Below are 13,612 nucleotides of genomic sequence, written 5' to 3'. Positions count from 1 at the left end.
ACAACCCATGCAGACACTGGAAGAATGTACAAACTTCCAATGCTATTGCAGTTGAAGTGATTAGGACTGGGGTTTGAATTCTGCACTATCTGTAAGTATATTCTCCCTGTGTCTGTGAGTTTTCCCTTGGGGCTCTGGTTTTCTCCCACTTTGAAATGTACTGTGGGGTTGTAGGTCAATTGAGTCCTCCCCCGATCCCACATTTAATCCTTCCTGATAGCTTGCTGCACCTGTAAACCAACATTTGCGATTTGTACAGCAGCATACTGCAATTGCTTGCTATTTAAGTAATAACCTGATCTTCCATTTTTCCTTCCAAAGTAGATAACCTCAGTTACCAACATTGTACTCTATTTGCCAGACCCTTGCTCACTCACTTAACCTATCTATATCCTCTGTCCTCTGCATAATTTGCTTTTCCACTCAACAAACTGATCACACAACCCCTCTTCCAGATCATCGATGAATATTGTGAACAGTTGCAGGCCCAGTACTCACCTTTGCAACATACCACCAACTGCCAAACATCGCTGTACACCAATTCTGATTTTTGTTTAATCAATCCTCTAGCTATGATCCATTCCCTCAACTCTGCATCTTTATCTTTTTTTTTATTTTTCACACTATATACCACATTGACCAAGATACATACATTTTCCTTTTCAAATATATACAGTGTCGTTTTCTTCCCCCTCCCTCTTCCCATCCCACCCTCCCTACCTCCCCTCCCATTCATTTAAAGTACAGAATCTAAGATGCATTAAACCAGTCAAACAATGTTGTCACTCAATAAAAATAAACAAGAAATTCCACTGAGTCAATTCTTTTCATTTCCTTCTCCTTCCGTTATTTTAGGTGGTAGATGTCCCCGGTAGGTTTTCTCTATTGTGTTTCATGTATGGCTCCCATATTTGTTCAAATATTTCAATATTATTTCTTAAATTATATATTATTTTTCTAATGGAATACATTTAATCATTTCTATGTACCATTGTTGTATTCTCAAGTTATCTTCTAATTTCCAGGCTGACATAATACATTTTTTTTGCTACGGCTAGAGCTATCATAACAAATTTTTTTGTGCACCATCCAAATCAAGTCCAAATTCTTTGTTTTTTATGTTACTTAGGAGGAAGATCTCTGGGTTTTTTGGTATATTGTTTTCTGTAATTTTATTTAATATCTGGTTTAGATCTTCCCAAAATTTTTTCACTTTCTCACATGTCCAGATTGCATGAATTGTTGTTCCCATTTCTTTTTTACAACGAAAACATCTGTCAGATACTGTTAGGTCCCATTTATTTAACTTTTGAGGTGTAATGTATAGCCTGTGTATCCAGTTATATTGTATCATACGTAACCTCGTGTTTATTGTATTTCTCATAGTTCCAGAGCATAACTTCTCCCATGTTTCCTCCTTTATCTTTATGTTTAAATCTTGTTCCCATTTTTGTTTAGTTTTACCATTTGTTTCCTCATTCTCCTTTTCTTGCAGTTTAATATACATATTTGTTATAAATTTTTTGATTATCATTGTATCTGTAATCACATATTCAAAGTTACTTCCCTCTGGTAACCTCAGACTGCTTCCCAATTTGTCCTTCAAGTAGGATCTCAGTTGGTAGTATGCCAACACTGTATCTTGAGTTATATTATATTTATCCTTCATTTGTTCAAAGGATAGTAATTTATTTCCTGAAAAACAATTTTCTATTCTTTTGATCCCTTTTTTCTCCCATTCTCTAAAGGAAAGGTTATCTATTGTAAAAGGGATCAACTGATTTTGCGTCAGTATTAGTTTTGGTAATTGATAATTTGTTTTATTCCTTTCTACATGAATCTTTTTCCAAATATTGAGCAGATGATGTAATACTGGAGAATTCCTATGTTGTACCAATTTTTCATCCCATTTATATATGTTCAGATCTTCTCCCCTATTTTATCTAGTTCTAATCTAGTCCAATCTGGCTTTTCCCTTGTATGATAAAAATCTGATTGGTATCTTAATTGTGCGGCTCTATAATAATTTTTAAAGTTTGGCAGTTGTAAACCTCCTTGTTTATACCATTCTGTTAATTTATCTAGTGCTATCCTCGGTTTCCCCCCTTTCCATAAAAATTTCCTTATTATTTTCTTTAACTCCTTGAAGAATTTCTCCATCAAGTGTATTGGCAATGCCTGAAATAGGTATTGTACCCTTGGGAAAATGTTCATTTTAATACAGTTTATCCTTCCTATTAGTGTTAGTGGTAAGTCTTTCCAATGCTCTATGTCGTCCTGTGATTTTTTTCATTAGTGGATAATAATTGAGTTTATATAGATGGCCGAGGTTTTTATTTATTTGTATACCTAGGTATCTTATTGTTTGCATTTGCCATCTGAATGGTGATTCTTTCTTAAATTTTGAGAAATCCGCATTATTCATAGGCATCGCTTCACTTTTATTTGCGTTAATCTTGTAGCCCGACACTTCTCCATATTCCTTCAATTTCTTATGTAATTCTTTTATTGATAATTCTGGTTCTGTTAAGTATACTATAACGTCATCTGCAAATAAACTGATTTTATATTCCTTGTCTTTTATTTTTATCCCTTTTATTTTATTTTCTGTTCTTATCAATTCTGCCAGTGGTAACTCTGCATCTTTATCTTGTGGATAAGATTTTGATATACCTTATTGATCACCTTCTGGAAATCCAAGTAATGTCCACCTGTTCCCCTCTTAAAAACTACATTTACTATACCTTCAAAGAATTCCAGTAAGTTTGTCAAACAAGACCAGCCTCTGCTAAATCCATGCTGCATCTGCCTGATGGTTCCAATTCATTCCAGATCCCTCCTGATTTCTTTAATGATGGCTTTAAGTATTTTCCCAGCTACAGATGATGAACTAGCCTATAGTTACCTGACTTTTTCTTGCATCCATTTTTGAACACTGGTGTGACATTTGCCATATTACAATCTGCTGGGAACTACAGAATCCAGAGAATTTTGGTAAATTATCACCAAAGTGTCAACTTCAGTACACTGGAATGCATTATGTCATGGTAGACATGTCCTCCAATAGAAAATAGTAAATTAAAGTTTCTGCCATTTCCTCATCACCCAATACCAATTACCCTTTCTCATCCTCCAAGGGACCTATTTTCACTTTTGTCACCCTTTTGCGCTTTATCTAGTTATAAAAAAATTACTGTCCATTTTTATATTTTGTACCAATCTTTTTTCATAATCTGCCTTCTCTTTATTCACTTTGTGGTTCTTTGTTGCTTTTTAAAGTATCCCTGTCTTCTAGTTTCCCACTGCCCTTGGCGGCTGTTAATGTAATGCTTTCCTTTATTTCCTTAGTTATCCACATGTGGCTTTCCCCACTCTGGCTGTCCTTGCTTCTAACTGGAATATACTTTTGTTGAGCACCAAGAAAAATCTCTGAAAGTCTTCTACTGTTCCGAAACTTTCCCATCATATAGTCAGTGTTCCCAGTCTACACTGACCAATTCCTCCCTCATCCCCTTCTGATTTCCCTTTTTAAGGCATAATACACTGGTTTTTGACCAAACATTTGGACAGTTCGTTTGTGCAACTCTATTATATTGCAACCGCTTTCCAAGAGGATCCCTGATGACAAGATCACTAATTTTACCTGTCTCATTGTACAGGGCCAGATTCAAGATGGCATGTTCCCTTGTAGATTCAGTAACCTGCTGTTCTAGAAAGCCATTCTACAGTATGATGCCCATCTCAAGGTTGCCACGACCTACCTGATTCACCCAATCTATATGCATGTTAAAGTCCTCTATGATGTGTAATGATTTGTGCCACTAGTTCATCAGCTTTGTTTTGAATACTGCATTGCATTCTAGATTAAAATAATTTTAAAAACCTACCTGGCTCTGTTCTATCCTTTCATGTCTTTTTGTGTCATTTATTTTTGGTTGGGAACAACCCTGTGATGTTTGTGACATTAAAAGCACCACAGTGAGCTATTTTCTAAAGTGTTTTGAACCATTTATTTTAGAAATGTATTTGTTCATTCAGGTGCCTTGTTGTTCAGCATGGACAATCATGTCTTACCATCCATCATTCTTACCCTCCGAATAGTAGTTGTTTCCTCCCTGTTTCTAACCATGTTAATTCATCTATCATTTTATTGCCTGTATCTTTTTCCTTCCAGCTCTCCAGTTGTAACTAAATGTTCCAATGTATCTCTGTGCATGATGTATCCAAAGAATTTTGATTGCTATTTTCTGATTCTTTGAGGTAATGTACGTTTTGTTTTAGTTCTTTGTAGAACTTCATTTGTTATCCTGTCTGTATATGATATTCATAGCATTCTTCTGAGAAACCACATTTCTGCTGCATTGATTCTTTTTTCCATTGCATTTGTGATGGTCCATCACCACCAGCCATACATCAATACAGGAAGAATGTAGCAGCTGGGAGTTCTAAGGCTAATGTAATTCCAAGGAAAGATGTAATGTTAAAAATTGAGGAAAAGTTGTCAAATGCCAAGATCCCATGAGATTTGACTGAACCAATACGAAGTGGCAGAAAGTGAATTTGGTTTTTAGGCTGAAAGGGTGGCTAAGGGATCCACGATGGGTCAATTTTAAACCACGTCACACAGCAGAAGCGAGAAGGAAAAATGTGAGATGCTATTTGAAGCTTTGACTACATATAATGAAGGTCATCACTACGCAGGAAAAATCAAAATTTTCATTGATCTTGATTTTATGATTAAAAAAGAAAAACCTGATTTGCTTGAATGCATAAAAGGGTGGCCCTTCCTCCCAAGACCTTTTCTTTTTGTCTTGAAATATGAGACAATAGATTCTGAAGCTATCACTAGTAGCATGCTCTTGTGTTAATAAGAGGAAAGTAGAGGTCCAGGTTCAGACAAAATCCTGAATAATTAGGTCTTGGGAAATGGGGTCCTTGTATTAACAAGCAATTCTATGGTCCTCTGTTCCTCATTGGCTCAATGCCAATAATTGTAAATCCAAACAGCTGATGTGGAAAATAGAAGGTGAAAATGGCAGCCAGTGGTCTAACTGCAATGCTTCAACAATGGAGATTAGACCTGACTGATATAGGACAATCTTATCGAAGGAGAATGGCAAGGATTGAAATGGATCTTGGGAATAGGCTTTGTGTCCTTATCAAACCTGAAAACTAAGAACCAACAATTGCACGGGAGTCTGGAATTCACTGATTTCCATTAAGTCTTCTATTTTGACAGACAGTATATTGCACAAACTGAAGTATTTTTGCTTTGTATTTGCAATTAAGAATCTATAACAACTTAGTATACCTTTCACCAGTTGGCAGAATTGTGAATTCTGCACTAACCTATTGAGCCAGGCTACTGAATCTCAATGTAAATAACTGGACCCATCAAGATCTAGTTGGATAACATGGCACTATTTCCAAGATCCAGCTGAATTCCTTTCTCAATAATTCTAGACTTTCTTTTGGATTTAGTGCCCTTAAATGTATTTAGATCTATCTATGTGCCTGAAGTTGTTTCCATTGATTTCAGTGGATGATGCTTTGAGGTCTAAGCAGTTGGTTGTGGCTTAATTGCTACCCAGATAGAAATAGTAAAATTCCTCTCTATTCAGTCTTTGACAAAGAATAAACCATATAATCTTCTTGAAATGAAAAATTCAGCCGTGGAATATTACTACAGTTATAGTAATATTCAAATGAGAACTGTATAAATATTTGAATGTGAAAATCTACTATAATGGACTATGGTTAGGGCTGTTGAAAGGAAAGGCATGCCTTGTCATGGGAGAATAAATTAATTCCTTCACATTCCACTAGAGGATGCAGTCTTCCAGGAAATCGGATCCTTTACCAATTTGATAATCTCATCCAAATACAAGATCACCAGATCTTGCAGATTTCAATTCTTCCTTTACATGTGACAAACTGAATATTCAATATTCTTAGTCCCTTATCATGTTTCACTCTCCACCCTCTCTCTGCAGCCTTTGCTAGTCTCCATTTATTATCTCTGTTATCATTTCCACCCTTGTCTGTTCTTATTTTTGCACCAGGTAACAGATCTATTTTTGTACTTGTCTCTTTTTGAGTTAAATACCAATAAACCAATAATTATTGCTCAATGATGGCACTGGTAAGAGGGACTGAGTGGTTTACACCTGTCCTAATGCAATAGATGAGACCATCACCTTGCTCTCCCACTGTTGTCTAACCTCTGACCTTCGAATACAATAACTCACCCAGTTTACCTATTTGAGCATTTTCCCTTCTGCAGAAAGGATGTTTTGATTGCTAACACTTCAAAATGCCTGAGTTGTAAAACAGATTGTGAATCTTGGGTTCTTCTTAAAGACATGATGGCTTTACCTCTGAGAAAACATGAAGCAAGTTAATTTAAATGTGATGAAAAATAACTTTTAAACATCATCATTAATATTATTTATCACTGAAGGATTAAACAATTTGTCCACATAATACGTCATCACCTTTACAAGGCACTTCATTTGAGAAGTCAAATCCCCTTTATTGTTCATGCCATGTTCGCACGATAAAGTGCAATAGTGTTTCTCCAGGGCCATGGAGCATATTTATAAAAATATAAGTTAGAAGTTAAACCCATTGGAATATTAAAATACTAAGATGTGTGCAGTAAAAGTCCATGGTAAACTATCCACATATGTTCTAGGAATTCAGGAGTCTGATGGCTTAGAGGACAAAGCAATAGCACCTCCTGACAGATGGCAGAAGGGAGAACAGTTAATGAGGGGTGCGTGGAGGCCTTCATAATGTTTATTGCCTTTTGCCTGCATCAAGTTGTCCTTCATGGTGGGAAGTGAGCCCCCATGATCTTTTCTGCTGACTTCACTCTCCTCTGCAGGGACTTGCAGAAGTCAATATGATCTTCTGGTATAGTTCTGCATGTCAACTTTGGACAGTTTTTAACTGTTAATTCTTCAATGTAAGGAGAGCGTTCTGTCAGAACGTACGAGCACCTTGCAGAGTGCTGGATTCAAACCCAAGTCGCCCCACTAGACATGCACCACAGTAACAGGCACTTTCACCCATGTGCCTGTACTGCCCAATCACACCCAATTGACTTACACCCCCCGTACAATTTTGAAAGGTGGAAGGACCCAGAGGAAACCCACGCAGAAGGGAGAGTGTACAAACTCCTTACAGTTAGTGCCTGATTTGAACCCAAGTTGTTGGTGCTGTAACAGTGTGGCACTAACCACTATGTTAACCATGCCACTGTGACAAAAATAATGTTAGGGAGTTGGGTAAGAAGATAAAGCAGAACTTCAAGGGTGTTAATAATGGGATTGCTGCCTGTGCTATGTGCCAGAGAGTGTAGGAATAGGAAGTTGTGGCAGATGACTGTGTGGCTGAAGAGTTGGTGCAGGGGGCAGGCTCTCATATTTGTGGATCATCGGAATCTTCTGGGGAAGGTCTGACCTGTACAAAAGGGATGGGCTGCACCAGAATTGGAAAGGGATCAATATCCTGCAGGGCAGGTTTGCTGGAGTTGTTGGGGAGGGTTTAGCAGGGGGGTGGGAACGAGAATGTGAGTGTAGAAAATAGGGGAGAAGGTCAAAAGCATGATGCTATGTGTTCTACGTTTGTGAGGAAGGTCAGGCATAAATATAGCCAGTTAGGGGGTTAAAATATTTATTTCAATGATAGGAGTTACTAAGAATAAAGGGGATGAACTTGGAGCATGAATCAGTACGTGGAACTACAGTGTTGTGGCTGTTACAGAGACTTGGCTGGAGGAAGGGCTGAAGCAGGTACCAGGGTTTATGTGTTTTTAAAGGAATAGGATGGGAGGTAAAGGCGGGGGGGGGGAGTGGCATTACTGGTTAGGGATAGTATCACAGCTACAGAAAGGAAGGAGGCTGCAGAGGGGTTCTCTACTGAGACGGAGTAGGTGGAAGTCGGAATTAGGAAGGGAGCAATCACTGGATGTGGTTGACCATCTTTTACCATCTAGGATATGGAGTTGGCTGTCTTGACTGTTCTCTGTTTGGGGGAGTACACCAGTTCAACTTAAATATTCTACGAGATAGAATAGTATGCAAAAATATGAACTTTAAATCCCTGCTAATCATGTTGATAAAAAATATTGTATGGTATGTTTATAGCTCAATGGCCAGCAACATTCCTTTGGTTTCATTTTGGATTACTACTGAGATTTGAACCAAAGTGTCTCTGCCTTAAGCGATTGAACATGGGGCGGGCTGATCTTTAACCCTGTCCACCAGGTGGGCTGCTGATTAATGTGGCTGGTTTCTGCTAACCAACTCTCCTTTCTCCCTCCCTTCCCTTCTTCCTGTCTTCTTTCCGTCAGCTCTCCTTCCCCTTCCCTCTCATTTCATCTCCTCCTCCTGCTTGCTGCTGTGCCCTCCCTCCTTTCTTCGCCTATTACCACCTGGCTTTGGGAACATGTTCCTTCCCCCTCTCCCTCCCCCCAACCTACCTCACCTTTTTGTTCAGATGCCTGCCAACATTTTTCCATACCTTGATGAGGGCTCAGGTCCAAAATGTCAGTCATATATCTTTACCTTTGCCATATCTGCTGAGTTTCTCCAGCATCGTTTTTACTTCAACCATGGTGTCTGCAGATTTTCGTGTTTTACTTCTTAAACCCCACACCCCACCTACAATTTCACAGCCTTCCTTAGATTTAATGTGTTATGGCAAAGGATAATTGGTGACCTCAAAAAGCCTTGACTACAATTATAACTCAACCTTGCATCCAAGTCAACTCAATGCAGATTTAAGTAAAAATAAATAAGTTTTAATTTTGTTTTGGGTTATGGGTCAGAATGAGGAGAGATGGCTCAAAGAATGGGGGTTATTTCCCTATCTCCCTGATAACATTTTGCTTCTAATTACCTCCTTTGCAGGAACAGTTAATGTATCAGCACCTTGGGTTCAAATCAGTTGCTTTCAGTCAGGAGTTTGTACATTCTTCCCGTGCCTGCGTGGGTTTCCTTCGAGTACTCCAGATTCTTTCCACCATCCAAAATACATGGTGTTGTCAGTTAATTTGGGTGTAATTGGGCGGTACAGGTTTAAATGACCAGAATCTCCTTCTACTATGCTGAGAATGAAATAGAAAATTTTAAAATCAAATTTCCAGCCATGATCCCCAATGTTGTGTCCATGTCCAAATGTTAGCAAGGATATGGAGGTTATGTGGAAGGTGATAAACTATGTTTTATGGGTAAAAGATTTCAACCACCGGGTTAGGCTGGAAAAGTTGAGACTGCAGCAAGGAAGGTTGATTGAAGATTTAGTGAATGTTTGCACCAAATAATGGAGTCAAGGAGGTTATTCCCATTTACAAATGATAAGGCATAGCAGGTTATGGACCAAGTGGTGTTAAATGGGAAGTTACAATAAGATATAGATCAGATGGAAGCTTGGGCAGAGTATTGACAGGTGGAATTTTGTTCCAACAAGTCATGCATTTTGCAAAGACGTAGCGGTACGATATGGACCAGCACGAAAAATATTGCTTCATGTATATACCGTATATTTCAGTGTACAAATCAACCAGTAAACAAGTCAATCCCCTTTTTTTCCAGCTTCCTTTTAATGGTTTTATTATATATTGGCCTGTAAGTCGACCCCCAATTTTCAGGTTGTCCGGGCCTCCCGACAGCAACCTGTGCAGGAGCGGGGACTTCATTCTCCCAGCAGGAATGGGAGCCTTGGCCTATCTGGCAGGAGCGGTGACCTAATTCTCCCGAGTAGGAGTGGCGACTTCATTCTCCCGGCAGGAATGGGAACCTCGGCCTACCGAGCAGGAGCGGCGGTGTTCCACCGAGCAGGAGTGATGACCTCAGGCTCCCAGGTAGAAGCAGTGACTTCAGCCTCTACGGTTGTAGAATGTCTGGGTGGGTTATGGCATGCCCAACAGTGGGGAGGTATCGGGAAGTGCTGGCGATGGAGAGATGCTTTCAGGATCGACGTATGCTGAATCAGCGTCCAGCAGTTTTTTGAGCTGAACTTGAGGTCTCAAAAGCATATATATTTTTGAGAGAATTTGAGGGTTTCAAGACTCAACTTGTACACCAAAATATACGGTATTCCCTGAAAGGGGAAACACAGATAGAGTGGTGAAGAAGTCATGCCTTTGTTAGTCAGGGCATAGAATTTAAAAGTTGAGATGTTATGACATAACTTTACAGTCCACTGGTTAGACTGCCCTTGAAGTGTTGCATGCAGTTCTGGTCACCCACTTTTGGAAGCATGCTGTTACATTGGAGATGGCACAGAGGTGATTCTCCAAAATGTAGCCTGGATTGAAGGATTTCAGTTAATGAGGAGAGACAGGAGGGAGTTTCAAAGGAGATCTGAGGGCCAAATTTTATTTAACCCAGAGAGTGGTAGATATCTGGAACTCATTGCCAGAGGAGCTGGTGGAGTCAGATGACATCATTATGGAGCAGCGTGGTTGGCACAATGCTTTAACAGCGCCAGCAACTGGGACTGGGGTTTGAATCCCACACTGTCTGTAAGGACTTTGTACATTCTCTCCTTTTCTGTGGTGGGTTTTCCTCGGATGCTCTAGATTCCTCCCACCCTTAAAGCCATTTGGGGGTGTAGGTCAATTGGGTGTAATTGGGCGGCACGGGCTTGTGGGCTGAAAGAGCCTGTTATATGGTGCTGCATGTCTAAATTTAAATTACATTTGAAAGACCTGAGACTGCAGGGCATAGAAGGATAAGGACCTAATATGGGCAAATGGAGTCACCCTCAGGGCAAGCGTTATGTATTGAGTTAAGTTATTCAAAACAAACCAAAAATCAGATTGTGAGATACCAAAATTATGGGAGAGTAGAGAGAGATATGGGATTTCGTCACGCATTTGAAAGGACTACGTGCATTTTGCAACGTGTTCGCTGCTTATTGAACAAACTAAGGGCTTCCAGTGGGTCCTTGTGGAATAGTTAAATCAACAACATTGCTTACTGTCAATTCAGTTCGAAGGGAATGCCACAGTCTGCTCAGATTCAGACATTTGTCTCTTTCTAAACGTGTTTTTAAAAAAAAAACTCTCCTCCTTCACATTTTAGGATCTCTTAAAGATCCTGGGAGAGCTCTTGCAATGGAGCTTTTAGCCACAGTGATTTACTTTATTTTTTTCACCACACTCCCACCCCAACTTTGCCACCTTTGCAAAAGCAAGCAGCCTTTGTTGTAGGAACATTAGAAATAACAGCAAGAGTAGGCCATTCAGCCTATCCAGTTTTTTCTGCCACTTAACTACCTTTTCCCCATAACCTTTAACTTCCCTTTTTGCATTAAATTAATCTACTTTTTGAACATACAGGTCATCCCCAACTTACAACCATAATTGGGACCGAAGGATCGGTCATATCTCGGAATGGACGCAAGTTGGAATTTTGCCTTCATGCATGGAGTACCGAAGTCTTGAAGCAAACTTTTTAATCAAATCATTTTTACTTCATAGTTTTTTGTTGTATTTGACAAACTATAACAGGAATACAGGGTATGTAAGAGCCAAAATGTGCGTACCTTCCGTGTTAGTTGGTGTTTCGGGGTCTATCGGCTTGGCGTGGCCATCTTGATACCTGAACGCATGTATGAGTCTTTGGTTGGCGAATACACAGTGGGTTCGTAAATTGGAGTTTGGTTAAGCGCCCAAACAAAATTGACTTCACACCCTTAACACTCGCGCATGCGCCAACCCATTTCCAATTTGTGAACCCACCGTGCGTGCGCCAATCGAACTCCAGTACGTGAACCAGCCATGCATGTGCTAATCGAACTTCAGTACATGAACCCACCAACGAAAGACTCATGCATACGCACAGGAATCGAGATGACCGCGCCCATCTAACAGGTTAAATATGCATTTTGTCTCTTGCATGACCTGTATTTCTGTTATAGTTTGTCAAATATAACATAAACCATGTAAATGTTATGTTTTTTTTTATTTGTGTATATTTTAAAAATATATATATATATGTTTTAAAAATTGGTTGCATGTGCGAATGGATGCAAGTCGAGTAGGTTGTAAGTCAGGGAGTACCTGTATTCAGTGAGGCAGCCGCTACTACTTCCTTGGGCAGAGAATTCCACATTTTCACTACTCCCTGAGAAAAGCAGTTCTTCCTCATCTCCAACCTGAATCTACTCCCCCGAATCCTATAGCTCTACCAGTGCAAACAACTGACTTGCCTCTATCTTATCAATCAATCCCTTTCATAATTTTATGTGTTTCCATCAGATCCTCTCTGGGGAACGCCCTTTTATGAGAGAGAACCAGCATGTCCCTGTTCCAGGAAATGTAGTTGAAGTGGAAGATATTTGAAAAAATAGCACTGAGGGGTCAGATAAAATCAGAGAATTGGAAATAGAGTTGCAGACCACACAAGTTAGAGCAAGAAGAACGTGCCTGTTGTGACATTTAATCGTCTAATGTCCATCTATCAAGAACAAAGTAATGAAAATAATCCTTTATCCAGGAGAGGTCGGAAATTGATGATTTTAATCTTTCCTGTATTTGCAAAGCATTGGACTTTCACTGAATGGTGACTCATTGCTGGCCTAAAGTGCACAATGCTACCACCAATGTGGCACTTCTGCTTGCATTATTCAGCAAAAGATTTTGCTGTATATTTGATTGAACCCATGGACAGTCAAAGATATTAACTGATATCCAGCAATCTTGTCATTCCCTAGAGTTTCACCAAGCAGTTGAACCCTCCATTTAAATCCCAGGTATCTGGAATTCAAGCAACCGGCAAAACAAATAGAGGAAAATACATTTTAAAAATTAAAATTTATAAGAATAAAATAAAAGGTAAAAATGCACAAGTTTAAAATTGTAAAAGTATATGTTCCCTGAAGTGACACACAAATTTTTGGTGAAGATGGGAGCAAATGTTCAGCCAGCTGAGTGTCTTCGCCCTGCTTTGCTTGAAACAGCTGTTTGAATAAAGTTGTGTGAAACAGCGCAGGATGATGTCGCTCGCCGATGGGGCGACTCTCTTTAGGGGTCTCCTTATCCCTGTTTAGCAAGTGTCACCCCAGTTAGAGGCTTTATCTGTAAACTTGGGGTGGCGGGAGGGGGTAATTATCTGTTTGTTATTGTTCATCTTTGAGGTGGCTTCATGGAGGGGGAGGCACCTGTAGATACAGCGACGGTTAAATATTTTCAAAGAATGTGACTGAAAAGAGTAAAATGCTTTAAGGTTTATATGTTCAGGCAAATGAAGTTTGTTCAGTGTAATATTTTTGTCTTTTAAACTGTTTATTCTTAATGCAGATGTATTATTTAGACATTACAAGAGAACGTCTTAAGCAAATGGAAAATAAACTTATCCGGCATCTACCAATTCCCATGAGTGCCAGATATCAGGGGTTTTTACAGTAGTTCTAAAGGTTAGTTAGATCATTCCTCCTGCTTTCTCATGAAGGCCTGTCAGACAGAAGTTGGGGTAGTTTGGTACTTCAACCCACAATTGAATGTGGCTGGATTTTATCCTTGTAGCTTTGTTCTTCTCTAGTCTAATCTAATAGTAATTATAAAGTAATATCAGTTTATCTCCTTACCAGCAAATTAATG

General features: G+C 39.3%; 1 protein-coding gene across 7 annotated transcripts in view; it reads left to right on the top strand.

Annotated features, from left to right (window-relative positions):
• pex11a (peroxisomal biogenesis factor 11 alpha) overlaps nucleotides 1-13,612 on the top strand; it is a 132,718-nt gene that overhangs the window by 13,451 nt on the left and 105,655 nt on the right. The window contains exon 3 of one of the 7 annotated variants that reach the window (XR_011348657.1): nucleotides 3,660-3,878. The exons of the other annotated variants lie outside the window; for them this stretch is intronic. The gene's annotated coding sequence lies outside the window, so the exon portion shown is untranslated. Of the gene's footprint in view, nucleotides 1-3,659; nucleotides 3,879-13,612 lie in introns of those variants that run through there. 7 annotated transcript variants of the gene reach the window in all.

This window comes from Narcine bancroftii, chromosome 14, assembly GCF_036971445.1.
Source record: "Narcine bancroftii isolate sNarBan1 chromosome 14, sNarBan1.hap1, whole genome shotgun sequence".
Taxonomy (NCBI): domain Eukaryota; kingdom Metazoa; phylum Chordata; class Chondrichthyes; order Torpediniformes; family Narcinidae; genus Narcine; species Narcine bancroftii.
The sequence above is the reverse complement of the archived record's forward strand: the minus strand, read 5'-3'. Positions and strand labels throughout refer to the sequence as shown.